This window comes from Vitis riparia, chromosome 10 (genome assembly GCF_004353265.1).
Source record: "Vitis riparia cultivar Riparia Gloire de Montpellier isolate 1030 chromosome 10, EGFV_Vit.rip_1.0, whole genome shotgun sequence".
Taxonomy (NCBI): Eukaryota; Viridiplantae; Streptophyta; class Magnoliopsida; order Vitales; family Vitaceae; genus Vitis; species Vitis riparia.
Genome location: NC_048440.1, coordinates 6435598 through 6463451, shown reverse-complemented (window position 1 = coordinate 6463451; position 27854 = coordinate 6435598). Strand labels below are relative to the sequence as shown.

At 36.8% G+C, this 27854-nt stretch overlaps 2 long non-coding RNA genes across 2 annotated transcripts; both read right to left on the bottom strand.

Annotated features, from left to right (window-relative positions):
- Window positions 1-6664: 6664 nt before the first annotated feature.
- Window positions 6665-7159, bottom strand: LOC117923013. The gene is made up of 3 exons (XR_004652599.1): window positions 7126-7159; window positions 6898-7041; window positions 6665-6802 (listed from the first exon to the last, which is right to left on the bottom strand). It is a non-coding gene; the product is annotated as an uncharacterized LOC117923013 (long non-coding RNA).
- A 13347-nt stretch (window positions 7160-20506) lies between these two features.
- LOC117922833 lies at window positions 20507-22597 on the bottom strand. Its single transcript, XR_004652561.1, has 2 exons — window positions 22392-22597; window positions 20507-20562 (listed from the first exon to the last, which is right to left on the bottom strand). It is a non-coding gene; the product is annotated as an uncharacterized LOC117922833 (long non-coding RNA).
- Window positions 22598-27854: the final 5257 nt, after the last annotated feature.

Genomic DNA, 27854 nt, shown 5'->3' with positions numbered 1-27854 from the left:
TGGAGCGATACTTCGAGGCTATCGCATTGACGGATGAGGCGGCTAAGGTAAGAACTGCAACCCTCTACCTTACTGACACAGCTACTCTATGGTGGCGTCGAAGGTTTGCCGATATGGAGAAAGACATTTGCACCATAGAGACGTGGGAGGACTTCAATAGGGAGATCAAAAGGCAGTTCTACCCCGAGGACGTGGCTTACCTGGCTAGGAAAAACATGAGGCGTCTCAAGCACACAGGCTCGATACGCGACTATGTCAAGGAATTCTCTTCGCTCATGCTTGAGATTCCTAACATGACTGAGGAGGAGTTATTATTCAACTTCATGGATAACCTGCAAGGGTGGGTCGAGCAGGAATTAAGACGCCGAGGTGTTCAAGACTTAGACACTGCTATGGCAGTAGCAGAGTCTTTAACGGATTATAAGAGGGGAAACTCCTCCAATAATGAGTCTTTGGAGGATAGCCACGCCATGGGTGGGGGAGACGAGGTTCCAAGGGACCACAATGCTCCTAAAAATGGATTAGGCAAGACGTCTAACGTCCGAGAAGGAAGGGGTAAGGCGGAAAGAAAAGAATTCACGCCTAAAATCAAATGCTTCCTATGTGACGGTCCACATTGGGCACGAGATTGTCCAAAGAGGAAGGCGCTTAGTGCCATGATCGAGGAGAGGGAGCAGGAGGACGAAGCACATATGGGCTCAATGTAGCTACTAGGTGCCCTCCAATTCAACCCGAAGCCTAGTACGCCTAAGACCTCCTTACTAGCAGGAGTGCAAGTAAAGGAGGAAAAAGGGGAGCGAGCTGAGGTAGCCCGCACACACATGGAAGAGGTCACCAAGGGAAAGGTGAACTCAATGGGTAAGAGGAAGCAGCACTCTAAGCATCGAAAGCGCATGGGTCTGCATCCATATGGAGCCTCATGGGAGAAGGAGGTGAAGAATATCCTGGCTGAACGGGTCACCAGGAGACAAGGGGTCCCTCCTATGATAGAGTATCTAGTCCAATGGAAAGGACTACCTAAGAGGCAGGTAAGCTAGGAACATGCAGATGCCTTGAGAAAGTTCTGGAAACACATCGAGAGGTTTCAGAATGAGGCAACGATGAGGACGTCAACGACATCGGTGGGGGAGAGTGTCACAGGATGCTTCAAATGACCCTCCCCATGGGCTTATATAGGAGAAGGGAAGCTTCTAGAGACTCCTAGAGCCATCTACACTAAGCCATTGGTGGGAAGAGTGTGGAAGGTTCTAGAAATGCCTAGAGATGTCCACACATCTCTACACTATGGTGGAAGGCATGAGAGGAGTCCAAGGCTTTCTAGAGACTTCTAGGAATCTCTTGTATATTCTTGTACATAGGGTTGTACATAGAATAGGATAGGATGTTCTAGAATATTCTTGATTTGTAAGGAACCTTCCAAGGTTCCAGAGAGTTTCCTTGGTGCCTATAAATAGGTGAGGGTCTCATTTGGCCAAGGCACCACCCAAATCACTCCCTAACCAAGCAAGTGAGCATCCAAGCACTTGTAAAGGTTTCCTTGAGTTAGTGAAAGCTTCCATTCTTTCAAGAGTTGCCTACCAAGCTTCTTAAGCTTTTGAGTCGCGAGTGTCTTAGTCGAGCGAGCTAAGCATTGGGGAGCAAGGCTGACTTAGCAAGATCAAGTGTCTTGGCTTGTCTAAGTGCCGCACGAGCTTAGTGAACGACTAAGTCCGTGACACTTCGCTGCATTGCTGTTATCAGACGAGTGGTTTTTCTACTTGCACTAATTTCTGGTTCGCATTTCCTACATAGAAAGAATATTGCAGAGAGGAAACAGAGAGTCACTCCAATCGTTGGTGCTAGTTGGTCATTGAGAGCTAATTCCTAAGATGGTTCTGGAAGCATTTGACAAGCCACTTGCTTTCTTTCACTTACACCAAGTTCAACTCCTAATTATACATTTCAGGAACGGATCTCTCTGAAAATGATATCAAGCTCCATTGTAATCTAGCAATATCAGCCTGATTAAGTCTACCTTCAGTAACCAGCTCTATATGATGCGAATCACCTGTTTCACCATGAGTAGATATATTGTTTTTCTCCTCGGATGAAGTGCTCTCTAAGAGAAAAGATTGTCTTTGGAACTGTTGTACTCTTTCTGAAATAGGCATAAAATATACAGGATCATTTCCCATAAGTTTTATACCACTAAGAATGTCAAGCATGATCACTGTGCCACTCTTCTTGGCAAGTACAAGGGTATGGTCAGACCACCAAGTGAAATCCACAATACCATTTAAGAATTTTCCTACTTCATTTGACAAATTGTCTGTCTCTTGTGAGTCATTTCTCATTCCATAAGCAAAACTTGAAAGAGAACAACATTCTCCATTTAGCTTAAAAATATCCAAGCATTCTATCAAATCTAGAGTAGCCACAAATTTCCCATGTGGTGAGATTAACACCTTTGAGGATGTTATCTGACCGATATAACCTTTTGGTTTGGAATATAAGCCTTCAACCTGAGTAGAGCACACTGCTTTCAGATCTAAGCTACTACTTCTATGCCAAAGAGAAAGATGATGGGATCCAGTGGTTCCATTAGAGGTGATTGATATGCTACTGGAGCTATCAACCACGATAAGCAAAGAAAATTTTACATGGTAGTCCAAGCAGAAAACACGTTGTGGGAACTGCTTCTTTAAGGTCAGGCCATTACTCGAGGTGCGAAAAGATGGAATGGAGATGGCTGGATCCTGACTGATCTCAATATTATGAAGGAAGCCATCTGATGTAAGAAGATTGAAGCTATACAAGCAAGATCCTCTTGTATCATAATCATCCTGCGGAATCAGGCCTATTATCAGTGAAAAAAAACCTTTAAATGTGCCCTCGTACTTTTTGTTATCTTTTCACCATTGGAAAACCCACCAGATAATGATGACCTATTAGGCAATGGTGGAGCATCTGATCTACAACCGTTGCTCATAGAAAATAGCCCAATATAAGGGCTTTCATCAACTCTGTTTAAATCAAGATCAAGTCTTCCTATGCTACCATCACGAGGCAAAGATTTAGCAATAACAAAAACAACATCCTCATAAACTCTCTGGTCTAGCACATTCAGGTCGATGTCCAAAGGATGGAGACCTTGTTTGAGTATGCGATTATCTATGAGAGGCACATAAGTTGTATTGAGTGGCATCTCTAGAACCTTTCTAGGTTTAGGAGGCCAGAAAGCACTGGTAGCCGCTGATCCTTTCCATCCAAGCTCACCCTTAGTTCTCAATAGGCTTTCAGGAGGAATAAATGACCCTTTCACTGCAGCAACCATAGAAATAGAAGCAGGGAAGCTCTTTGACACAACAAAAATAAGCACAGGAACGGGGCAGGGCACATGAACAGCAGATGAATATCCTGGAGTCGATGACTTAACCAACTCTCTTTGACTCCCATCATCAGAAGGGAACCCCTCATTCAAATCAAAGTCTAACTTTACAGCCATATCTAAACCTACAGCAAAAAATGATGTATTAGCAGTGGATGTCTGTCGCTCTTTTGTCCCATCCACTTCAACTCCCTCTTTTTTAATTAAAAATTAAAGATTTTAACAAAAGAAAAAAAAAGTTAGATCCACAATCAATTTAAAATCATAAGAAAAATGATAAAAGCACCATCACTTATTGTGATTTTGATATGATAAATTTAAAATGAAAATAAAAAGAAAAATGATGTAAATAATAAAATAGTATTACAATGATATTTTTACTTTTACATGTGATAGAATTTACAAAATAAATAAATCTTTTGTTTAGTATTAATATAAAAAATCTTATATCATAAATTTCTAAATAATAAAATGGAATTTTTAAATTTAAACCTTAATTTATAAAATGTATTATTATAATTAATATTTAAAATCATTATTATTTGTGGGATAATATTTTCATTTTTGTCCATTATATATTTTGTTTTTATTTAATTTTTATATTAATTATTTATTATATATTATCATTTTAAGTTTAATATGTCAAAAAATAATAATTAAAATCAATAAATATAGGCAAATTAGAGAGTAAAAATAAATTAAAATTAAAGAAGTTTTATGAGAAAATGCACGAGCATATTAAAAAGAATATAAAGGAAAAAAAGAAAAATAATAATAAAAGCTATAATAGGTGACAATGGATTATGGTGGCAGGAGAGGAAAAAAAAAAGAAAAAAGTGGAAATGTGGCAAGTGGTCAGGGAGATATATTGATGTGAGAAAAATAATAAAAATAAATTACACATGTACTTGTTAACATGTGGTATTAAATTGGTGTGTACTTTATTATTTACTTTTAAAGGTAATTGTGGAACAAATTTGAAAGCTCAATTGGAGTGCATGAATAAACAATATTTTTTTTCCCATTTTACACTAAAATTAAAAAGAAAAAAGTAAAGTTCCAAAATCTTTTTTTTTTTTTAGTTGGTGTATGGTTAGATGATTTTTCCTTTTTTTTAATGCATAGTTCATTTGAGTGATGCAAATTATGATTTCACCATTGTCTTGATTATGTATTACTTATTTCTTTGGTATCCACTAATTTACAAATCAATTGTCATAGTTGTCTCAACTCATTAGTAGAGACCTTTATTTAGGCCTTAGAGGGGTGATATCGTATGATACATTCCCAATAGGTAACCTGACTCTTGGACTTAAACTTGGGTTTTCAAAGACATGTTTTTTCAAATAAAGAGTCACTCTTAGGGTTTTATTTCTTATTTTTTTTTTCATTTTTTTTTAAAAATAAAATAAGTGGTGACTCCACCTTTTTAAAAAATCAGTTTTTCACTAAAAAACGAGTCATCATCGAGTGAGGATGCACATGAAAAATGTAGGTACACAACAAGGCTATTCCAAAGGATCTTCCCTCTACCAGAATATTCATTGAAGGAGCCAATGGTTGTAGGAAGAGTATAAATGTGAAAAGTACTTTTTTTTTTTTTTGCTTGTCCCACATAGGAAAAAGAGGAACATCTTTAGTGGGTTTATTAACTAGCTCACTTTCCTTAGTCTAATGGGTTTGTGAACAGGTGTGGGAGAGCCTCGCGTGCCCATGGGGCCCAAGCCCATTTGAGTGGGGCTTCGGGCTGGTTGGGTCAGAATTTCTTAATGCGCATCGCGTTCGCACACGCATCCTACGCGCGTGCGATCTCGGCCAATTTTTACAAAAATTCAATATAATTTTTTTATTTTATTTTATTCTATTAGTCTTATATTTTTGGGAAGAGTCCTATTACGATTGTGCTAGTGGAGTCTCATTCCACTTATAAGTAGAATCCCGTTCCACTTTGAGTCATGTTTTGATTACAAGTAGAGTCCCATTGGGACTATGTTAGTGGCCTATAAAAGCAGGTCACCTTTCACTCTCTTAATACCAATTTTTAAGAGAGTTTTCAGAGAGCCTTTCATACATCCATCTGGAGGAATTTTTTTAGAACCTGAGTTGTACACATCTCGCTTATAGAGTGCACCCAAGGCGAGATTTGGTTGTGGAATCCTGGAGGTAGACCATTGGTACCCAAGTGCACCGAGTTTGTCTTCGAGGAGAGTGGATCAATTTCAAGGACAATGTTTGTCACACTTTAGCCGATAGGTTTTTCTTACTATTCATTATGTTCTTTGTTTGTGTCTTTTTGGCTAGTCCTTTGTTTCGATACCCTTAAACCAACAATGGCTAGATTATTTTCGCATAATCATTCAACTGTTGTTTAAAATATAAAATAGGAAAAGATTTATTCTTTCCATTTGTATTAGCACGATTGAATTGATTAGCTAAACTTAAGCAGAAGTAGTTGACTTGTCTTTCATTTTCTACCCGTTTTTGTATATATATTCTGCACAATGATGTTCATTTAATAAGGGTCTGTAATTGCTTTATTCTCTTGCACAAACTATTCTTCAAAGTACTTAATTGTGGCATAGATAAACCTTTCATTTACTTGACATTACTCAAAGGCCTCAACGTTACTCAACATTATCTGAGCTTTTCTCCTACAGATGCTTCAACAGCATGGCAATGCAACCTTCCTTAAGGCAATGACACCCACTTACATACTGTGAAAGAGCCCATAATGGAAAAGTATTCCTATAAGTTGCGTAGTGTAACATGCAGTTCTTCATGAAGGCTCCAGTGATTTCTTGCCATAGATAATTGATGATTAAATGGTTAGACTACCACCCAGTATATATAGTCAGCTACAAAAGAACATCATTTTCCATTTCCCAAAACCAAGTGAGCTACCTGTTGGGGAAAATCACCATCTTCCATTTGGGAATTAATCAACAGCTTTGCAGCCCTGTGAAGGGGTGTAGGGTCTCTCTCTGCCTGTTAGAAAGGAAATGTTAGACTCAAATATTTGGGGAGAAGCCATATTGTGAAAGTAATGTAGAAGACCAAGGTAAGCTTATTGATGATGGAACTGTAAAAACTAACTTGCCCAGAAGAAAGCAGCCCCATCAGAGCCCACCCGGTTTGTACCAAATTTGACCTGTTTCCTTTAAGAGGTGTATATTTCTATATCACCAAGCACAAGGATTACTTGTTTTTGTCCATGTTTCTACCAGAAAATAGAGCAGTGGGTGGCATGTAAAAATTACCTTGTCCGGGCAAGAAGTAAAGTTCTTTCCCCAACCGCCATCATCTCTTTGTGATTTGAGTAGAAACTCAACAACTCTACCAATAGCAAGACAGTTGTGGTAAGTCTTGCCAGCAGCTGCTAGGCCCCCAAGTGCAAACCATGAGCCATAGGTGAAACATACTCCCCAATTGCCATACCTGGTGAAATGTTTCTTTGTTTAAATGGATCTGCACTGCATATATAAAAAAAGATTTCCCTAGTGAAATAATAATAGTGGAGTTGAGAAACATACCATGAGCCATCAAGCATTTGCATGTCTTCAATGTACTTAGCAGCATTTGTGATGAAATTGTCTATCTCCTTGTTCCTGTGTCCCGGGTATAACTTCTTAAACAAAACTAGAGCCTGAATGGCTGATGCAGTGCACTCAACATACCTACATCACTGTTCTGTTAGTCTCCAAGGACGTTAAAGCTATCAAAGTTAGAAAAGAAAGTTGGTCTGTTATCAAGAATCTTACTCATGCTCGATGATAATGTCTATAAAAAATTCAGTGGGGTTAAGTAGATGAAAAGAGAAGAGATTGGCATTGATTTAGATTCAAAGAACACAAAGAGTGAGAAAGAGAGAGAGATAATGCAGAAATATTGAAATTACTTAAACATGTTGAAGTCATTTACCTCCAACCATTCTGAAGCTCCTACAGGCTCCCAGGCAGCTAAACCACCATTTTTACTCTACCGTGGTTTAAAAAATGGGGGTTATTGCTACTACGAAGTTATGACCTATTTTGTGAAGGGGACAACCATGGAAATGGCATAAGGAAGATGATTCTCACCTGCAGCGAAAGCAGGATGTTGACAGAATCAAATAGTCATTCAAGTTCCATCTTCAAACCAACAATTTCTGGTGCCATCATTGAAAAGAGGAGACAACACTGTGACAAAGAGGGGACTTCAGTAAGAAACCACATAACTTTAGTTAATCTGCAAGCCCTAACTCAATTGAAGTGTTTGAGCAAAAAGAGTTACCTTCAAACCTTCTGCAGTGCAATCAGAGACTTGTCAACCATGATCCTGATCTGAGAATGTCCACGATCCCTTGGAAATGTGGTGGTACATGCTTTTAAAGTCACCAGAAGGATTGTCCTTGACCTTCAAGATTTCAGGCAGTATGAAGTAAATAGACCATGAGAAACCCAAGTAGATTCTAGTTGAAGTAAAGAAATAAACTATGGAATTCAAGATCAAACTTGAGATTCCTTTATGAATTCATGCCCTTTCTTGAGTGCAGGTCCAATGATTCGTTCCCAATTGGTGTCTCAGCTGATTCATGTCCAGCTGGTGCTCTTTGATTGAGATAGTAATCAACAAAATTTATAACCTATATCACCATGCATTAGGATAGCTTTAGCTAATATAGCATAGTGGCTCTAGGATCGTTCACTGGGAAGGGTTTTCAACTTACAACTGATACCAATTCAAAGTTAAATTAGTGCTTTTTCATTTCAAGGTTAGCTTAAGAAATAAAACACAAACTTTGTTTAAATGAGGTTTTGTTTAAATCTAACTAAAAAGAAAGTAATGGAAATTACTTATGAAGAAAAACATTCCTTGGAGGTTTAGGTTCACAGGGGAGGTTTCTTATGCAAAAACAGAGCTCCGGTCATTTGGTTCATTTCTTTGCATTAGAGAATTAACATATAGTCGATTCTCTAACCGGTGTTGTACAGATGCATCCTTTAAATGGATTTCAACTCCAATTCCCTCTCACTGATGCAACTTGCAATGGCTCATGCCTCTCACCTAGCTTTTGCCATTCAAGGTGATCTTTAACTTTGGACTTCCCTTCTCAAACTCACAAGAGATAACTAATGGATGCCTCCTTGGAGTCCAAAAGCTTACCAAGTGTTGGCAATTCTAGAAAATCCTACCTTCAAGTCACTTTCCAAAAGCTCGCTAGAGGTAAACTAGTGCATCTCCATGGACGGAGATCACTTGCCTTACCAGGTGTTGGCTTAAGTGAATTGAAGGCGTTTTAAGTTAACTAAAAACATAGAAATCATTAAAGGATCACGCTTTCTCTTCATTAATGGCTGAAACCACAAAGCTATAAATTCTTGCACTTGGAACCTTTCCCGGCAACCTTAACTCCAAGGAACTAAAAGTCTAGCCACTCATTCTCTGAGGAAACTTCCTCAGAGCTTGTTTGGCTAGTAAGAAAACTAATGAGAAAACAAATATATGAAAAAAAACAGAGCAAGTGCTCGGTAAAATATATTTCTTTCTTCCACCGATTACATCATAAAATTCTCCACCCAATTACAAACTATTCATCTCCGGTTATTCGCCCCCTTGTTCTTACTTAAAGACTAAGGAATCCTATGATAGGTGGGTTATAAGGAGACTTTGGGGATTTAGACAACAAATATCTAAAGCAAAATATCTCAAGATGTTGCTCGGAAATATCAGGAAGCTTCAGGAGAACACCGCGGCACTGTATACTAAGAGAAAAACTCTCCGGGTAAGCGCTATCAGAGGATCCGGATATGTCTGACCGGAGAAGTTGAAACATCTTCCTCTCCCATCCGGTTATGAGATATCCGGATATGAAATGTCGGAGGACGGAATTCTTCCCCGGGTGGACTGAGCTATTCCGCGCGTCGCAAGGGAACCGTCTGTGTGTGCAAGGTGTAGGGACCCCTCTCCCGGATGACACGGAGTGCGCAAGGCTATCCGGATCAACTCCATCCGGATTCCTCAAGAGAACATGTGGTGTACTCCCCTATCCGGACTCCCTCAGGGAGAAGCACACGACACTCGTGAACATCACACCCGGACGATAGCATATCCTATCCGGATATGTTGTCCGGATCATTGACTTAATGTGAGCAAGCCTTGCTACGTCATTCGGACAGCCTGCCACAGACCATGTTCCGCCGCCATCCTGTCCGGACGCCCTGTTCGGACATCTTTACCATGGATTTCAAAGAACTCTCCTCAATCTCGGATTGCTTTGGTGATAAAAAAACTATCAAAACACCAAAACTTAACACAATTTTATTAGAATTGATTGCAAGGGTCCTTAATATGTTAATTGGGTTAAAAGGTGATAACTACTACTCAAAAGTGTTTAAAAGAGTTAATTACAAGCTATGAAATAACACTTTTTGAGTAGTAATCACTCTCCCCAATCGACATATTGCTAGTCCCTTAGCAATGAAGGAGAGAAAAATAAAAATAAACAGTACTATAATTTACAACATCATGCTGATCAAAAAACAATTTTCAAGTGGCATGATGATCTAACTCTCACATGGAATATTAAAGAAATAAAACTCAAACTTCAACAAGAGTTATTAAATAACTTGTCTAATCACAATTCTTAAAGAGAAGGCATTATGCAAATTTAAGCTTTAGAAGAGTTTCCACTCCCAAAGGGTCATCAAACCTTACTCTTCCACAAAAATCTAAGTGTTATTTATTAGTTTCCGAATATAGTATGTTGAACTAATCTCTCCCCCCAACCTAGTTCTTTTTCAAAGCTTAGCAAACTGATCAACCTCCAATGGGCTAAGAACACACCTCTTTTCTCACAAATTTTTTTTCATTGTAGGAGTACAAAGCTTAAAGGTATTCTTTTCTAAATTGTCTATGTAACGGGGGTCCATCGATGACTCCTAACCAATTAAGGTTTAGGGAATCAAGTTTTAAGGATCTTTCAACCACTAACTCGGATTTTACCTCGGACTTTTGAGAATGAATTTTAATACCCAAGCACCTACAGTATGTTAAAATCCACCTATCCACCCTTGTAACGAGCATTGAGGTCAGTGACTCCCAACCAATGAAGGCTTAGGGCACTAGGTTTTAAAGATTTTCACCATATACCCCTCAGACCTTGCTCAGGTTTCAAGGCAAGTAAAATATATATATTTTTTTTCAAAGGCTCATTGGCCTTTTATAAGGTGTCCCAACACTATTAAATGAGGTCAAAGGTACCAAGTCTAAAATTTTCCTAAGTCAAGAGGGAAATAGTTTTTCATCTTATAATCGGAACCTAGTGTGTACAGTGTGTGTATAGCTTAAAGTGGAAGAACTAAGGTTGAATTCAATAGAAGTTTCAACAATTCATCAACTTTAGTAAGCATAATCCAAACTCTAAGTCAAATGAAAAACAAAAATTCAATTTCTCTCATTTCATTTTGAAAATTTTTCCTTAATAACCATGGAGAGTAGAATAAAAACTTAAAAATTTTAAAATTAAGCAAAAAGCAACTAAATTACCAAAATAACTTAGCATTTATAACAAAAATTTCCTTCCTCAACTCTCCCCCCAACCAAGCTGAACATTGTCCTCAATGTGACAAAAGCGATTGAAAAATAGGGAGGAAGTGGTACCTCCTGAGTGACGTGGAGTGATGTTGTGGAAATGATGGCTCAGCTGCCTCTCCTGTAGGAGGCTCCTAATGAGGCAAAGGCTGATCAACAAAAGGAGGGGCTTGTGATGGCTCTGAGGAGCAGAGAGCAGCTTCTTTCGATTTTCTTACAATTCCTCTTGATTTTAATAATTCAAAAAGTTAGTTACAATTAACATAATTTAAGGCCAAAATTATAATCAAATAATTTACAAAACTTATATTTAACAAAATTATGGACTTTGGTGAAACCAAGTCCATCTAACCCTTCTCTGATCAGGATTTTGTGGCTCAAGGAGGTTGATTTCCTCATTTTCTGGCTTGAACGGCTCAATGAATGGCTTGAGGCGATGACCATTGACTCTAAAGGTGTCTATGCCATTGGAATTTAGTAATTCCACCACTCCATTAAGATGTACTTGGTGAATAATGAAAGGACCTATCCACCTTGACTTGAGCTTCCCTAGAAAGATATGGAGCCTTGAGTCATAGAGTAGGACTCTTTGTCCTTTCCGCATTTCTTTGTTGGAGATTAGTTGATCATGCCACTTCTTCATCCTCTGTTTTCCAACTTTGGAATTGATGTAAGCATCATTTCTTAATTCCTCCATCTCATTAAGGTCTAAGCACCTCTTTGCCCCAGCTCTGATCAAGTCCATGTTCAACCTCTTGATTGCCCACCAAGCCTTATATTCAACTTCCACAAGGAGGTGGCACGCTTTGCCGTAGACGAGACGATAGGGGGACATGCCAAGAATAGTCTTATAAGTTGTTCTATATGCCCATAATGAATCATGTAGCTTAATAGACCAATCTTTTCTGCTTGTAATCACCACTTTCATCAGTATGTTTTTTATTTCCCTGTTTGCTAGCTCCACTTGCCCGAAAGTTTGAGGATGATAAGGTGTAGCTACCTTATGCTTCACTCCATACTTGGCTAATAGGGTTTCAAAAGGTTTGTTGCAAAAATGAGTACCTCCATCACTGATTATGGCCTTGGGCACCCCAAATCTTGAGAAGATGTTCTCCTTAAGAAATTGAGAACCACCCTGTGATCATTATGTTTACAGGGGATTTCCTCCACCCATTTGGAAACATAGTCCACCCCCACCAATATATAAGAGTTACCAAAAGACATTGGGAAAGGTCCCATGAAGTCAATACCCCAAACATCAAAAAGATCAACTATAAGGATGGGGTTCATGGGCATTTGGTTTCTTCTTGTAAGCTTCCCGAGTCTTTGGCATCTATCACAACTCCTACACATGATGTGGGAATCTTTGAAAAGCGATGGCCAAGTAAACCCTAATTGCAAGACCTTCATGGCTGTTTTCTGAGAGGCAAAGTGGCCTCCACAGGTATTCTCATGGCAATGGCTAAGGATCCCTTGTTGCTCTTCTTCAGGGACACACTTCCTTATGATCTGATCTGCACAATACTTGAAAAGGAAGGGCTCTTCCCAATAATAAGCATGAATCTTTGCAAAGAAGTACTTCCTGTCTTGCGCTTTCCACTCACTTGGAACTTCACCAGTAACCAAATAGTTAGCAATATGAGCATACCAAGGAGCTTTCTCTAGCAACATAAGTGATTCCTCAAGAAAGTCATCATTAATAGGTAATACATGGGAATTATGTGCTATAGCCAACCTTGAAAGGTGGTCAACTACCACATTCTCCACCCCTTTCTTGTCTCTGATTTGGAGATCAAACTCTTGTAACAAAAGAATCCATCTAATCAACCTTGCTTTTGCATCTTGCTTCGTCAATAAATACTTTAAGGCCGAATGGTCAGTGAAAATAATGATGAAAGACCCTACCAAGTAAGCACGAAACTTGTCTAAAGCAAACACCACAGCTTTCTCTATAGTCGTGTAGTTTCTTTGAGCCTCATTCAATGTTTTGCTTGCATAGTAGATCACATAGGGCTTCCCATATTCTCTTTGGCTAAGTACAACTCCTATAGCAAAGTCAATGGCATCACACATTACTTCAAAGGGTAATTGCCAGTTAGGAGCCCTTACTATTGGAGTGGTTGTCAAAAATTGCTTCAGTTGATCAAAACTCTTTTGACACCTCTCATCCCAGACAAACTTAGCATCTTTAGCTAAAAGTTCACAAAGGGGCCTTGAAAGCTTAGAGAAGTCTTGTATAAATCTCCTGTAGAACCCTGCATAGCCAAGAAATTGCCTTACTCCTTTTACAGTGGTTGGGGATGGCAATTTGGCAATAAGTTCCACCTTTGCTTTATCAAATTCAATGCCTTTTTCGAAGATGATATGGCCAAGGACAACTCCTTGGCGTACCATAAAATGGCATTTTTCCTAGTTGAGTACCAAGTCTTTTTCAATGCATCTTTTAAGAACCGCTTCCAAATTTACTAAGCATTCTTCAAATGTACCTCCATATATGGTGATGTCATCCATGAAAACCTCCATAATTCGCTCCACCATATCACTGAAGATACTAAGCATACATCTTTGGAATGTTGCAGGTGCATTGCATAAACCAAAAGGCATTCTTCTATAGGCGTATGTTCCAAACGGACGTGTGAAAGTGGTCTTCTCCTGATCTTCAACATCAATTTCAATTTGGAAATACCCTAAGTACCCGTCCAAGAAATAATAGAAAGGATGGCCAGAGACTCTTTCCAGCACCTGATTAATAAACGGGAGTGGAAAATGATCTTTCCTTGTATCAGCATTCAATTTCCTATAATCAATACACACCCTCCAACCTGAAGTTAGGCATGTAGCAATTTCTTCTCCTTTTTCATTCTGAACCACAATAATCCCTGACTTCTTTGGTACCACTTGAGTAGGACTCACCCAAGGGCTGTCAGATATGGGATAAATAATACCCGCTTGGAGTAGCTTCAGTACCTCAGTTCGCACCACTTCTTGTAAATGAGGATTCAATCTTCTTTGAGGTTGACGAATTGGTTTAGTTTCTTCCTCCATATATATGTGATGTGTACAAACCAAAGGACTGATTCCTTTCAAGTCAGATATTTGCCATCCTATTGCTTTCTTGCACCTCTTAAGAACTTCAAGTAGAGAAATCTCCTGATGACCGGTAAGAGATGAAGATATAACAACAAGACATTGGTTATTTTCTTCCAGGTATATATATTTTAACTCCATGGGCAGAGGTTTCAAATTGAGCTTCGGAAATTCTTCTGTTACATCATCTTGTCCCTCCTCTTTATTGAATAAAGGTAGGATCTCTTCTTTTCTCCTCTAACCTTGTAGAGTAGCAAGGACATCAGCGGGTTCAGACAACCCTTCTTCAAGATCCTCAAGACTTTCATTCAACTCGTCTTGCATATTCTGATTACAATGTTCCTCCACTAGAGTGTCAATAATGCATACCTCTTCTGGACCTTCTTCTTCTTCCGGAGTAATTAGCTTCTTTGACATATGAAAGATATTAAGCTCAAGTGTCATGTTGCCAAAAGTGAGTTGCATAAGTCCATTTCTACAATTTATGATTGCATTTGGAGTAGCAAGAAATGGCCTTCCAAGGATGATAGGAACATAATTAGCTTCCTTAACTAAAGGATCAGTATCAAGAACAACAAAATCTACTGGATAGTAGAAATTATCAACTTGAACTAAAACATCCTCAATTATCCCCCTTGGAATTTTCACTGACCTATCAGCTAAAGATAGAGTGATTGATGTTGGCTTTAATTCACCAAGTCCCAATTGCTTATAAACAGAGTATGGTAGCAAATTCACACTTGCTCCCAAATCTAACAAAGCTTTTTCCACTACCTTTCCTCCAATCATGACTGAAATGGTAGGACATCCCGGATCTTTGTACTTCAAAGGAGATTTGCATTGTATGATGGCACTTACTTGTTCAGTCAAGAAGGTTTTTTTATTCACATTCAACCCTCTTTTGATAGTACACAGGTCCTTTAGGAACTTTGCATATGATGGAACTTGCTTAATCATGTCCAGCAATGGAATGTTGACCTTCACTTGCCTCAATACTTCAAGGATTTCTGATGCATTTTTTATCCCCTTTTTCTCATGCAAAGCTTGAGGAAAAAGGTGGAGATGTGAGTTTCTTCATCAATTCTTCCTTAATAAGCTCTTTCTTCGGATTTGCATTCATTGTTGAATCACGGTCCTCCTTCTCTTCACTGATATCTTTCTTCTTTCCTTTCATTTCCTCCCTCTTCTTTGTCTCTTCTTCTTCTTTCTCTTCAACATATGGCTTGGGTGTTGGTGACTCAACCTTTTTACCACTCCTTAGAGTGATCAAGGCTTTAACATCTCTCACATGTGAAGATTCTCCCTCATGAGTTTCCACTTTGTGGGTACCCTTGGGGTTTTGGTGAGGTTGAGAAGGAAATCTACCCTTCTCTTGCACTGTGTTCAAATTAGTGAGCCTTGAAATTGAGTATTGGAGATTATCTATCTTCTGAGATAAGTCATTTTGCATCCCATCCATCATTTTATTCAAAGTATTCTCTACACTGTCAATTCTTTGACTGAGTTGAGAATTGATGGATTTTTGTTCTCCAACAAAATCTCCCGCAACCTTGCTGAGATTCACTATTGCTTGTTCAAGACTTGAAGCTTGTTGGGATGGTTGAGATGGTTGAGCCAGCTGTTGGTACTGAGGTGCTCTTGGCTTCCATGAAAAATTTGGATGATTCCTCCAACTTGAGTTGTAAGTATTGCCATATGAAGCATTGCTATTGGGCTTGAATTGTCCAATGACATTTGCTTGTTCTCCAAACGTTTCTCTAGCAATTGGAATTGTAGGGCACTCCTCCACCAAGTGTTCATAAGATTGACAAATAGAACATGGCTTTACTTGCACTGGTGTTTCAGCAACAGCTTGCACTTCATGCATCTTTTTCAGTTCTAGCTCTTCCACTCTTCTTGTCATAGCTGCAAATTTTGCTTTCATATCAACATCTTCATTCAAGGTGTACATCCCAGCCTTAGCATGAAGAGCATTTGGTTGAGACTTCATCTTTCCCACTTCTCCTCTATGCGGTTCATCCCATCCCCTTGAGACTTCAGCTACATAACTCAAGAAATCCATAGCTTCCTCAGGATTCTTACTCATGAAATCCCCTCCACACATTGTTTCGAGGAGTTGCTTCATTGAGGAAGACATCTCATCATAGAAATAACTCACCAACAGCCATGTATCAAAGCCATGGTGAGGACAAGCATTAATGGCTTCCATGTATCTTTCCCAACACTCATAGAATTTCTCATTCTCTTTAGTTGAGAAGTTTGAAATTTGCCTTTTCAAGCTATTTGTTCTATGAGTAGGAAAAAACTTCTTGAGGAATTCAGCTTGTAAATCAGTCCAAGAACGGATACTCCTTGGCCTTAAAGAATTAAGCCAAATCTTGGCCTTATCGTTTAAAGTAAAAGGAAATAGTTTAAGCCTCATCAGGTCGATAGAAGCTCCTCCCTCTCGGAATGTATTACAAACATCTTCAAATTCCTTGATATGGGCATAGGGATTCTCACTTTCCATTCCATGGAAAGTTGGCAGAAGTGGCACAATATGGGGTCTGATCACTAGCTGCTCTGTAGGGGGCACTATACATGATGGTGCACTCATACGAGGTGGATGCATACAGTCCCTCATTGATCTGAATTCATTGGGATTGTCCTGATGATCATGGTGACTATGCTGATCCTGAGGTGTAGTTTCCATGATGTTCAAGATTACTTCCAACTCCTTGTTATGAGGTGTTTCCAGTTTAACAAGCCTTCCTCCACAATCTCGTATCCACTTTGGCATACACAACTAGTATCAACTGTAACAAAGAGAGAAAAACAAAAACAAAACTACCAAAAAGAGTTCGATTAACTAAAACTAAATTAAAAGCTATGCTAGAATATAAACGAGTAAAAGAAACAACTAAAAGAGTTAGTCAAATGAAGGAAAATTCACCAAACTTGTGATGAAAACCACAAGTACCCTGAAATAATATCACTATCACTACAAGAAAAAAACCTTTCGTTGACAGTTTTTCACCATCAAGGTAGGGTATATCTGTCAAGGTATGTTACTATTTATATATGTCATCTATGCTAGTGTCAAGAAAAGTTTAAATCTACCTTGACATTTACATATGTCAAGGTTGTTTCTATTTCTACCAATGATCAAATCTTTGTTACTATGACATATGTCAATGTTTCTTTCACTTTTGTCAAGGTTGGATTCAACATATGTCAAGATTTTTTGATCATATATCAATGTTAACTTGATCTTCTGTTAAGGTTGCTACAACAAATGTGAAGGATCTTTTGTTAGAATGAAGATCAATGCGTCCTAAACGTGCTCCTAAAATTGCAACTCAATCGGACCACGAATTGACCTCGATCAAAGCTAATGATCAAAACAGTTCGGAGAGAAAAGCCCACCAAAACAAAGGTTCTATTTTTGGCCGAAAGATGACTTTCCAAAACTCTAAATCCGATCTTCACCATTCAAATTGAAGATTAATGAGTTGTGAACCTCTCCTGCAAATTTCAGCTCGATCAGACCATGGACAAAGTGGCATTGTACCTTTGATGACATCTGGGCATGATGTAAAAAACCTGCGTTTTTCTCTCTTCTCCTCTTTCTTTCTAATGACTGTCCGAAACTCCAAATCCAATCTCCACCGTTCATATTGAAGATACATGAGCCACGAACCTCTTCTCCAAATTTCAACTCGATCCGACCACGGAAAAAGCGGGATCGGACATTTGATCAAATCTGGGTATGATGAGAAAAACCTGCGTTTTTCTCTCTTCTCCTCTTTCTTTCTAATGACTTTTCAAAACTCCAAATCCGATCCTCACCGTTCAGATTGAAGATGAATGAGTCATGAAACTTTCCTCCAAAATTTAGCTCGATCGGACCACGGACGAAGTGGGATCAGACCTTTGATGAAATCTGGGCAAGATGAAAAAAAACCTGCATTTTTCTCTTCTCTTCTTTCTCTCTAAGAACGGTGGCTCTCTCCCTTCTTTCTCTCTTCTTTCTTGTTTTCCAAAAGTTAGGGTTTTCAATGGAGAGTGAAAATTTAAGGTTTTCAGTAAAGAAAATGGTAAAGGCTTGTTGAAGTATGAAATATGTCTTTCTGTCCCTTCCTTTCTCTTTTTATAGGACTTTATAACAAATTCCAAAATACCACGCATGTCCTTTTTCAATAAATTAAAAATAGTATTCTTTATTTCATCTTCCGATAATAATTTTTATATATTAAACTCATAATGAAAATTGATATTAACATTACTAAAAAAATTTATTAAATATTAACTTCCTTAATCAAAATTGATTGTTGTCACTTCAATTTATAATACTTAGTAAGTAAATTAGATATACACATATCAAACAAATTATTATCATTATTGCTTTTATTTAAGTATCTTGAATACATTGACTTATAAATTATCTGTCAAGATTCTATTATATAAGTCATGAAAGAATTCAACAAATTTTATATATGTCATTATTGGTTTAAACAAGTTGTATATGTCATAGTTGTTCATTAAAGTAAGCAACATTGACACATATCACCTTAAGTCAAGATAATATATGTCAACAATGACCTTTTTTCTTGTAGTGTATGAAGTTGGCACCTTCCCCGGCAACGACGCCATTTGATTCATTCCCAATTGGTGTCTCAGCTGATTCATGTCAAGCTAGTACTCTTTGATTGAGAGAGTAATCAACAAAATTTATAACCTATATCACCATGCATTAGGATAGCTTTAGCTAATATAGCATAGTGACTCTAGGATCGTTCACTGGGAAGGGTTTTCAACTCACAACTGATACCAATTCAAAGTTAAATTGGTGCTTTTTCATTTCAAGGTTAGCTTAAGAAATAAAACACAAACTTTGTTTAAATGAGGTTTTGTTTAAAGCTAACTAAAAAGAAAGTAATGGAAATTACTTATGAAGAAAAACATTCCTTGGAGGTTTGGGTTCACAGGGGAGGTTTCTTATGCAAAAACAGAGCTCCGGTCATTTGGTTCGTTTCCTCGCATTAGAGCATTAACATATAGTCGATTCTCTAACTGGTGTTGTACAGATGCATCCTTTAAATGGATTTCAGCTCCAGTTCCCTCTCACTGATGCAACTTGCAATGGCTCATGCCTCTCACCTAGCTTTTGCCATTCAAGGTGATCTTTAACTTTGGACTTCCCTTCTCAAGCTCGCAAGAGATAACTAATGGATGCCTCCTTGGAGTCCAAAAGCTTACCAAGTGTTGGCAATTCTAGAAAATCCTACCTTCAAGTCACTTCCTAAAAGCTCGCTAGAGGTAAACTAGTGCCTCTCCATGGACGGAGATCACTTGCCTTACCAGGTGTTGGCTTAAGTGAATTGAAGGCGTTTTAAGTTAACTAAAAACATAGAAATCATTAAAGGATCACACTTTCTCTTCATTAATGGCTGAAACCACAAAGCTATAAATTCTTGCACTTGGAACCTTTCCCGGCAACCTTAACTCCAAGGAACTAAAAGTCTAGCCACTCATTCTCTGAGGAAACTTCCTCAGAGCTTGTTTGGCTAGTAAGAAAACTAACGAGAAAACAAATATATGAAAAAAAACAGAGCAAGTGCTCGGTAAAATATATTTCTTTCTTCCACCGATTACATCATAAAATTCTCCACCCAATTACAAACTATTCATCTCCGGTTATTCACCCCTTTGTTCTTACTTAAAGACTAAGGAATCCTATGATAGGTGGGTTACAAGGAGACTTTGGGGATTTAGACAACAAATATCTAAAGCAAAATATCTCAAGATGTCGGTCGGAAATATCAGGAAGCTTCAGGAGAACACCGCGACACTGTATACTGAGAGAAAAACTCTCTGGGTAAGCGCTATCAGAGGATCTGGATATGTCTGACCGGAGAAGTTGAAACGTCTTCCTCTCCCATTCGGCTGTGAGATATCCGGATATGAAATGTTTTGCACAAGCATCGTCTCTTCCACCATCTCGCCCTTCTCCAAGGATACGCATACAAATGTAGCTGAGGGTTGTACAAAACATGGTGCTTTGTCCCTCAATATGAAATCCCCACCCACCATCTTCATTATGCAATGTGCATAAGCCATTTTCTTACTTTAAAGCTCCAAGCCCATTTATGAGGTTAGGATGATGACTAGGTTCAAAATATATGTACCTGATGGCAGTATAGGTAGCGAAGAATTTCTTTAAGAAATTCTTCGGGGAATACAATGTCAAGATGCCCTGTAATGTATAGACACATGACCTGCATTTTCCATGAAATTATGCCATTGAGAATGGCTGTTAAAATGGTCTATATTCATGATTTTGAGGAGGGTGAGAAGATGTTGAGTAGACTCACTAGAGGAGGAAGGAAATACAATGGGCCAGAATTTTCTGCAGGCCAATGGCCATCACTTGCCTACAAGGCTGAAAAGAAATGTGCACCCCTTCTCAGTGTTATTGTGGTTGTCTCATATGTAATTGCTTCACCATCCCCAACCTTCACTTGTGGTATTGTTTGTTTGAAATTCTTCTCTCTCAAAAACTACAATTTTTTTTTTTTTTTTTAGGCCAAATGAAATGGGAGTTAGTGAAGAACAAGTTTAAAAGAAAAGAAAAAGTAAATTAACCTTAATAGTAAACATCTATTCGTACAATTGTTCCAAGCTAGGTGGGACTATTAGAGTCAAGATAGGTGTAACAATTGTTAATGTGCATAATATTTATTATGAGTCGAAATCCTATAAACTTAAGTTTTTAAGAAATTGATTGTTCAACATGATATCAAAACTCGATTTTACAATAGGTCTCACTCTCATTATTGAACTATCTGGTTGATGGTCTCTCAACCTAGGGCAAGACCCAAAATCACCTACTTGTAGTCATGGTTTGAAATGTGGCAAGCTTACCGGGAATCGAACTCAAGCCGAAATGTTTGGGTTGAAATTTGGCTACCACTGGCCAAGCTCACTTTTGTTAATATATATTTAATTTAAATATATTAAAGTTTATTATTAAAAAAAATCTAATTATTTTATTTTAAATTTTATTTAATTTATTATAAAAGTATAAAAACCAACATTATAATTTTCTTAACAAGACTTTTTTATATCATTGATATGATAATTAAATATAAAAAATATATACATTAAACAAATCATATATGCGTCATCATTTATTTTACATTATTAAATGCATTTGAATTAAATAAATTATAATTTTAATATTAAATGTATTATCATGTATCTCATTAATCATATTTTAAAAAATTAATTACTATCACTTTACTTTTAAATTTTTTGTATTTATCCTTTTAATTTTGAATATTTTTATTTTAAAATATTAAAAATATAAATTTATTAAAAAAAATACTAAAATATAAAAAAAAATAATGAAGTTCTAATATTTAATAAATTTAAATTAATTTGATAAGTTAAATAATAAATTATATATTAAGACTCGTATATCCTCGTTCACCAATATTTTTCTCTTTAACCATACATGTGTTAATTACATTTACAAAATAACTTTAACATGTGTATTTTTATTTATTTTATCATTTTTTTGGGAGTTTTTCCAAATATTTTCATGAATTTTAAATAATTTTCATCTCATTAATATTTCTTTCAAACTATCCACTGATATTTCTCTAATATTTCCGATATATCCATAAAATCTAAATATTAATATATTTGTATTTATTGATATTATAAACCACGCTTATAGTATCCGTAATACATATTTTTTTTTTTTTTCTCCTTTATGATATCATAGCCTCATTTGGTAGGAGCTGAACCTCATATGGTCTTCTTATGTGGTCACCTCATTTGATGGGAGGTCAAGTGTTCACCAGCATGTTCTTTTCCCAATTTATTAAAAAGTCTACGTGCAAGCCAAAAATAGGAGGCTACACATGCTGAGGAGCAGTATAGCTAGGAAATGAAGTGAAGGGGGGCAAAATATGAGAATATATATATATATATCAGGGAGCAAAAATGAATAAAGTTAACATATAGCAAAGTGGTAGCGTCTTCTATTTTTTCCCTTTAAAAGTCATTTTTTTGGCTTTGCATAGAGAGTGCTACATATACATGAGCGTGGGTACAAATCCTATAAATTTAAACTTTTAGGAAAATTGATTGTGAAAAACAATGACCAATTGATTTGTTTGGAGGTGAAAACAAGATTCTAAAGAGGACCCCATGTCTTGCTCTTTCTTGGGTTCATTTTTTCATGCAAATCATCACCTATAATCAAACAAGTATGTATGCATGGAAGACATGTATATTAAGTGTAAAACTGCAATCTAGGACGCAGATGACAGATCAATATCTGTTGTGATATCAAGACTTGAGATAGATGGGATCAAATCACCTGCATCCGCCAAAGGAGGTCGCTGCTGGGCTTAGCCTGATATCGGTTTTTCCAGAAGTTCTCACGAGCTGCTTCGACCGCAGCTCGCTCTTCTGGAGTTCCATAATCAGGATCAAACTCCCATATCTGTCTTCCCACGAAGTTGTTGGTGCTGTAGATGTAGGGATCATTGCCTCCATCTGCAACCTTGAGCCTCCACATTTTCTAACTCAGCAAACTGAAGAGATATATCTCTATATATATATCTAAGTTTACAAATATGTGTGTCTCCCTTCCGAAAACACCAGCTGATCATCCAATCACCATAAAGGTAAAACAGACTTTTCTTCGCAATAAAATTAAATTAAAATGATACAGACCAAAGACAGAGAGACAGGTGCTGGGTCCGCAGAGGAGAGAAACTTCAGAACCTTGGAATGGTGAGTTCCAGGTGGGAATCATTCATTCATATAGAAGCACAACACCAAGTCAGTCACTAACCCCTGTCACTTCTATTAATTCTTTTTTCACCCACTTCAGTTTGTGGAAATTAGTGTAGAGTGAACATTTTTGGACTTTCAAGTATTTTATAAAACGGTTAGACCATTAAAGAATTCAATGCCTTAGGTCTCATATCATTTTAGGTCACTTTCTACTATCAATGAATGGACCAAACACATTAAATTTTCTTTACTCTGAAGTCGTTTACACATGGAGAAAGTTAATAAACTCGATCGGTGTGGGAGGTTTAGTTTCTATTAACTTCTATAACAAATAAATAAAGTACATCCCTTTTTTTTTTCAAAATTCATAGATGATTTTATCCCTCAAGACTCCCAAAGCACAACTTTGATAAGAAATATTTGATTTTTTGTACAATTTATGAATTAAAATATTAATTTTTAATTTATTCTTATCTATATTTATATATGTCTAATATATTTAATTAGTTTCTAATATATTCCGCAGTCCATTATTTAGGTCATACAATCAATCCTAAAATTAATATATTTTAAGACGTACTTAAAGAAATGATACATCAATTAGGTATATAGCATTTAAATTAGATTGTAGTTATGAACTTATGATTAAGCCACGTTTTTCCCTTACACATCCCACTAAAGCCGAAAAAACAAAAAGGGAAATAAATGACCTTTTGTGTTGTTGCCATCAGTTATAATTAGGGTGAACATGGAGTAGATGTGTTGTTGGACCTTCTAATTCCTAATTTCCAATTATAACTAGGCTTTTGATCAAATAATTCATTCTAAGAATGTATATGATAATATTTCTATTCAAAGTAGAAATATTATAAGTAATTTTTTAACTTTTTAAAAGTGTTTTATAAATTTTATCAAACAATGCAAAAATCATATCCTTTCTTTCCTTCTTCTCTCTTTCTATCCATTGTAACTTATGTGTATAAAGATTGCAGAAACTTCAAATTTAAAAAATAAAAAAAAAAAACAACTAAAAACAATTCTCTCTTTTATTCTTCAAATTTGCAAATTCATTATGGCATCAGAACTTGCCTTTTCAAAGACCTTGTCAATTAAAGAATTCAAACTCTCCATTCAATCCTTCAAATTCATCAATGCTCAAACCCAATTTCCATTTAGTTGTCCACCACAAACTTTCTCCTCTAGAAGACGCAAATGAGACATAAGGTAGCTAGTAGAAATAAATTGCTACATATGTATTCTTATTAGTGCAACTATGAAGGACCCCCACTAAAAGATATAATTTTTTATTTAGTTGTAGTTAAGAGTTGGCCGAAACTATAGGCTCTCATTTGATTTTTCTTTTTAGGAATTATCGAATACAAACTGATTTTCAAAAAAATAAATTTCTATGAATACCTCTAACAATAATAATACTCATTAGCATTGAGAATAGAGAAGAATTTGTTGTATTCCAAATAAAATATTTTCATAATAATTTTGATGGATAATACCATGATGTTACAATTTATGGTTTAAACTACCAAACAAAAAAATAACAAAATCCTCACTACGAGTTCATACTAACACATTAATCCTAATATTAAGCCTTTCTTTCTTCAACTATGTTGGAGCGATGACAAATAACTAACTGATTTGACATGATAAACGAGACGTTTATGAAGTAATCGAAATAGGGATGTAGAGTGAGACTGGAAGAAACGGCTGAGAATGAAATCTAAAGTACTCTTTTGGGGTGAGGATGAAATGCTTACAATGTTGAATATAACATCTGGCATGTAAGGAACTCTACCATAGTCAACTACTGATTCTCCCATTGGACTTGGTAGACTCTGGCAAAGCTATGGAACATACAATTTCAGTACTTGACACTTGAATAAAAATTTCTAAGGAAACGCTTCCCAACAAAAGATAACTTTTTATAGCAAACTTTTGTTCCTCTCGCTTCTTCTTCTTCTTCGACCAGTGTTTTGATTCATGGGCTGCAACAGAGAAGGTTTAGCTTTGTAGTTAAGATATTTTGGTCAGAAGCGCAGTAGGGACAAGCCCTTCAGCAAAATCTATGAATTGAAGCATAGGGGGCTTCTTTGAATAAAATCTACTTTTATTCCCGCACAAAAAAATAGTTCTATAAATGAAACTCCCAGACTGAAAAATTTTGATTTGCAATGTTAACTACAATTTAATTAATTTAGGGTTAGAATTTTACCTAAACTTCAAACTTTGAACCTCTAACCCTCGAGCCCTAAGATCTCTAATTCTCTAATTTTGGTTGATAGGGTTTTCTGAATAAAGAAGGCAAGAGGAAGATCTAATTTATACATAGGATTATTAATTGTAAAAGGACTCTTTCACCCTCAATAAGTTTAATTAATGAATTAATTACTTGTAATTTACTATTTTGCCCTTAGAGTAAATTTTGGGGTGTTACATCCTCCTCTCCTTAACAAAAGTTTAGTCCTCTAAACTTGACATAACTGGGTCTTGAAAAAGATGTGGGTGCTTTTCTCTCATCTCCTCTTCTAATTCCAAAGTGGCTTCTCGAATACTATGATTGCTCCATTGGATCTTTACTAACTTGACAACAACATGATGTAGTACCTTGTCCATCACATCCACAATCTGAATTGGTACTTCTTCATAAGTCAAGTCTTTAGAAATTTAAATAGGCTCCAACTCCACAATATGAGAAGGGTCAAAAACATATTTCCTCAAATTTGAAACGTGGAATACATTATGAATCTTAGACAGGCTTAGGGGCAAGGCCACTTTATATGTCAAAGTGCCTACTCTTTCTAATATTTCGAATGGGCCCACAAATCGAGGACTGAGCTTTCCCTTTCTCCCAAATCTCATCACAGATTTCATAGGCAATACTTTTAAGAAAACATTATCACCTACCTCAAACTCCAAATTTCGCCTGCGATTGTTAGTATAACTTTTCTGTCTACTTTGAGCAGTCTTTAATCTTTTTTTAATTAAGGCAAAATTTTCAACTGTTAACTGCACAAGTTTAGGCCCCAAAAGTTTCCTTTCTCCAACATCATTCCAACAAACAGGAGATCGACATTTCCTACCATATAGCCCCTCAAAAAGTGTCATCCCAATGCTAACTTGAAAGCTATTATTATAGGCAAACTATACTAAAGGTAAGTAATCATCCCAATTACCTTTTAAGTCTAAAGTACAAACTCTCAACAAATCTTCCAAAACTTGAATTACCCTTTCTAATTAACCATTAGTCTGAGGATGGAAAGCAATACTAAAACTCAACTTAGTACCCAAAGCTTTCTATAGACTATGTCAAAATCTAGAAGTAAAATAAGAATCTCTATCAGATACTATAGAAACAAATACACCATGTATTCTCATAATCTCCTTGACATATAAAGAAGCTAGACGGTCCATAGAGAAGTTGATTTTCATAGGCAAGAAGTGAGTAGACTTTGTCAATCGATCAACAATCACCCAAATAATATTATTGCCCCCTAAGGTCCTTGGTAACCTTATCACAAAATCCATAGTAATATGTTCCCACTTCCACTCAGGAATAGAAAGTGGTTGCAAAGACCCTGCTGGTCGTTGATGCTCAGCTTTCACTTGTTGACACACTAAACACTAGGCCACAAATTGTGTAATATCTCAATTCATACCTGACCACCAATAATTTTGTCTCAAATCTTTGTACATCTTTGTTCCTCTTGGGTGGATCGCAAGCCTAAAACAATGAGCTTCCTCCAAAAGCTCCCTCCTTAAGTCTCCATCATTTGGGACACAAAGTCTAGTCCTAAACCTCAAAATCCCATCATCTGATAAAACAAAGTTAGGCTTACTGCCCTTTTTAACCTTCTCCATAAGTTGCACTAATTTCAAATCGTTCTTTTGTAGGGCATTAATTCTCCCAACTAAGTTTGGTTGCACTCTAAAATTCGCCACAAGTGCTCCTGATTCCAGAAATCTAATATGGACATGTAAACTCAAATTCTCTACTAATCACCTTTGACAACCTTTAATAGCTACTAGGGAACCAACTGATTTCCTGCTTAAGGCATTAGCTACAACATTCACCTTCCCTGGATGATATTGAATAATACAATCATAGTTCTTGAGTAGTTCTATCCATCTTCTTTGTCTCATGTTCAATTCTTTTTGGGAAAACAAATACTTCAAGCTCTTATGATCAGTGAATATTTCACAAGTTTCACCAAAAAGAAAATGTCTCCAAATCTTAAGTGCAAAAATCACTACAGCTAACTCCAGATCATGAGTGGGGTAATTTCGCTCATAAGACTTCAACTATCTAGAAGCATAAGCCACAACTTTTCCATGTTGCATAAGGACACAACCCAAACCTTGATGAGAGGCATCACTATACACTACAAATCCTCTTGAACTTGAAGGGATAGTTAAAATAGGAGTCGTCACTAATCTATTCTTTAACTCCTGAAAGCTATGTTCACAGCCATCAGACCACTAAAACTTAACCCTTTTCTATGTCAACTTAGTAAAAAGTAGGGCGATCTTAGAGAAACCCTCAATAAACAGTCTATAGTAACCAGCTAGTCCTAAGAAACTTCGGATTTCAGTCATAGTATTAAGTCTCCTCCAATTTGTTGTAGTGTCTATCTTTCTAGGCTCAACTGAGATGCCATCCTTAATTACCACATGCCCGAGAAAAGAGACTTTATCTAACCAAAACTCACATTTTTTCAATTTAGCATACAACTGCTTATCTCTTAGAGTCTACAATACAATACTCAAATGGCGCTCATGCTCTTCTCCACTCCTTGAGTACACCAAAATATCATCTATAAAAACCACCACAAACTAATCTAGATAGGGTTTGAATACCCTATTCATTAAATCCATAAAAGCAATAGGTGAATTAGTCAAACCAAAAGGCATAACCAAAAACTCATAATGCCCATACCTAGTTTGAAAAGCAGTTTTGGGTACATCCTCACCTCTAACCCTCAACTAATGATATCCAAAATGAAGATCAATCTTAGAGAATACACAAGCA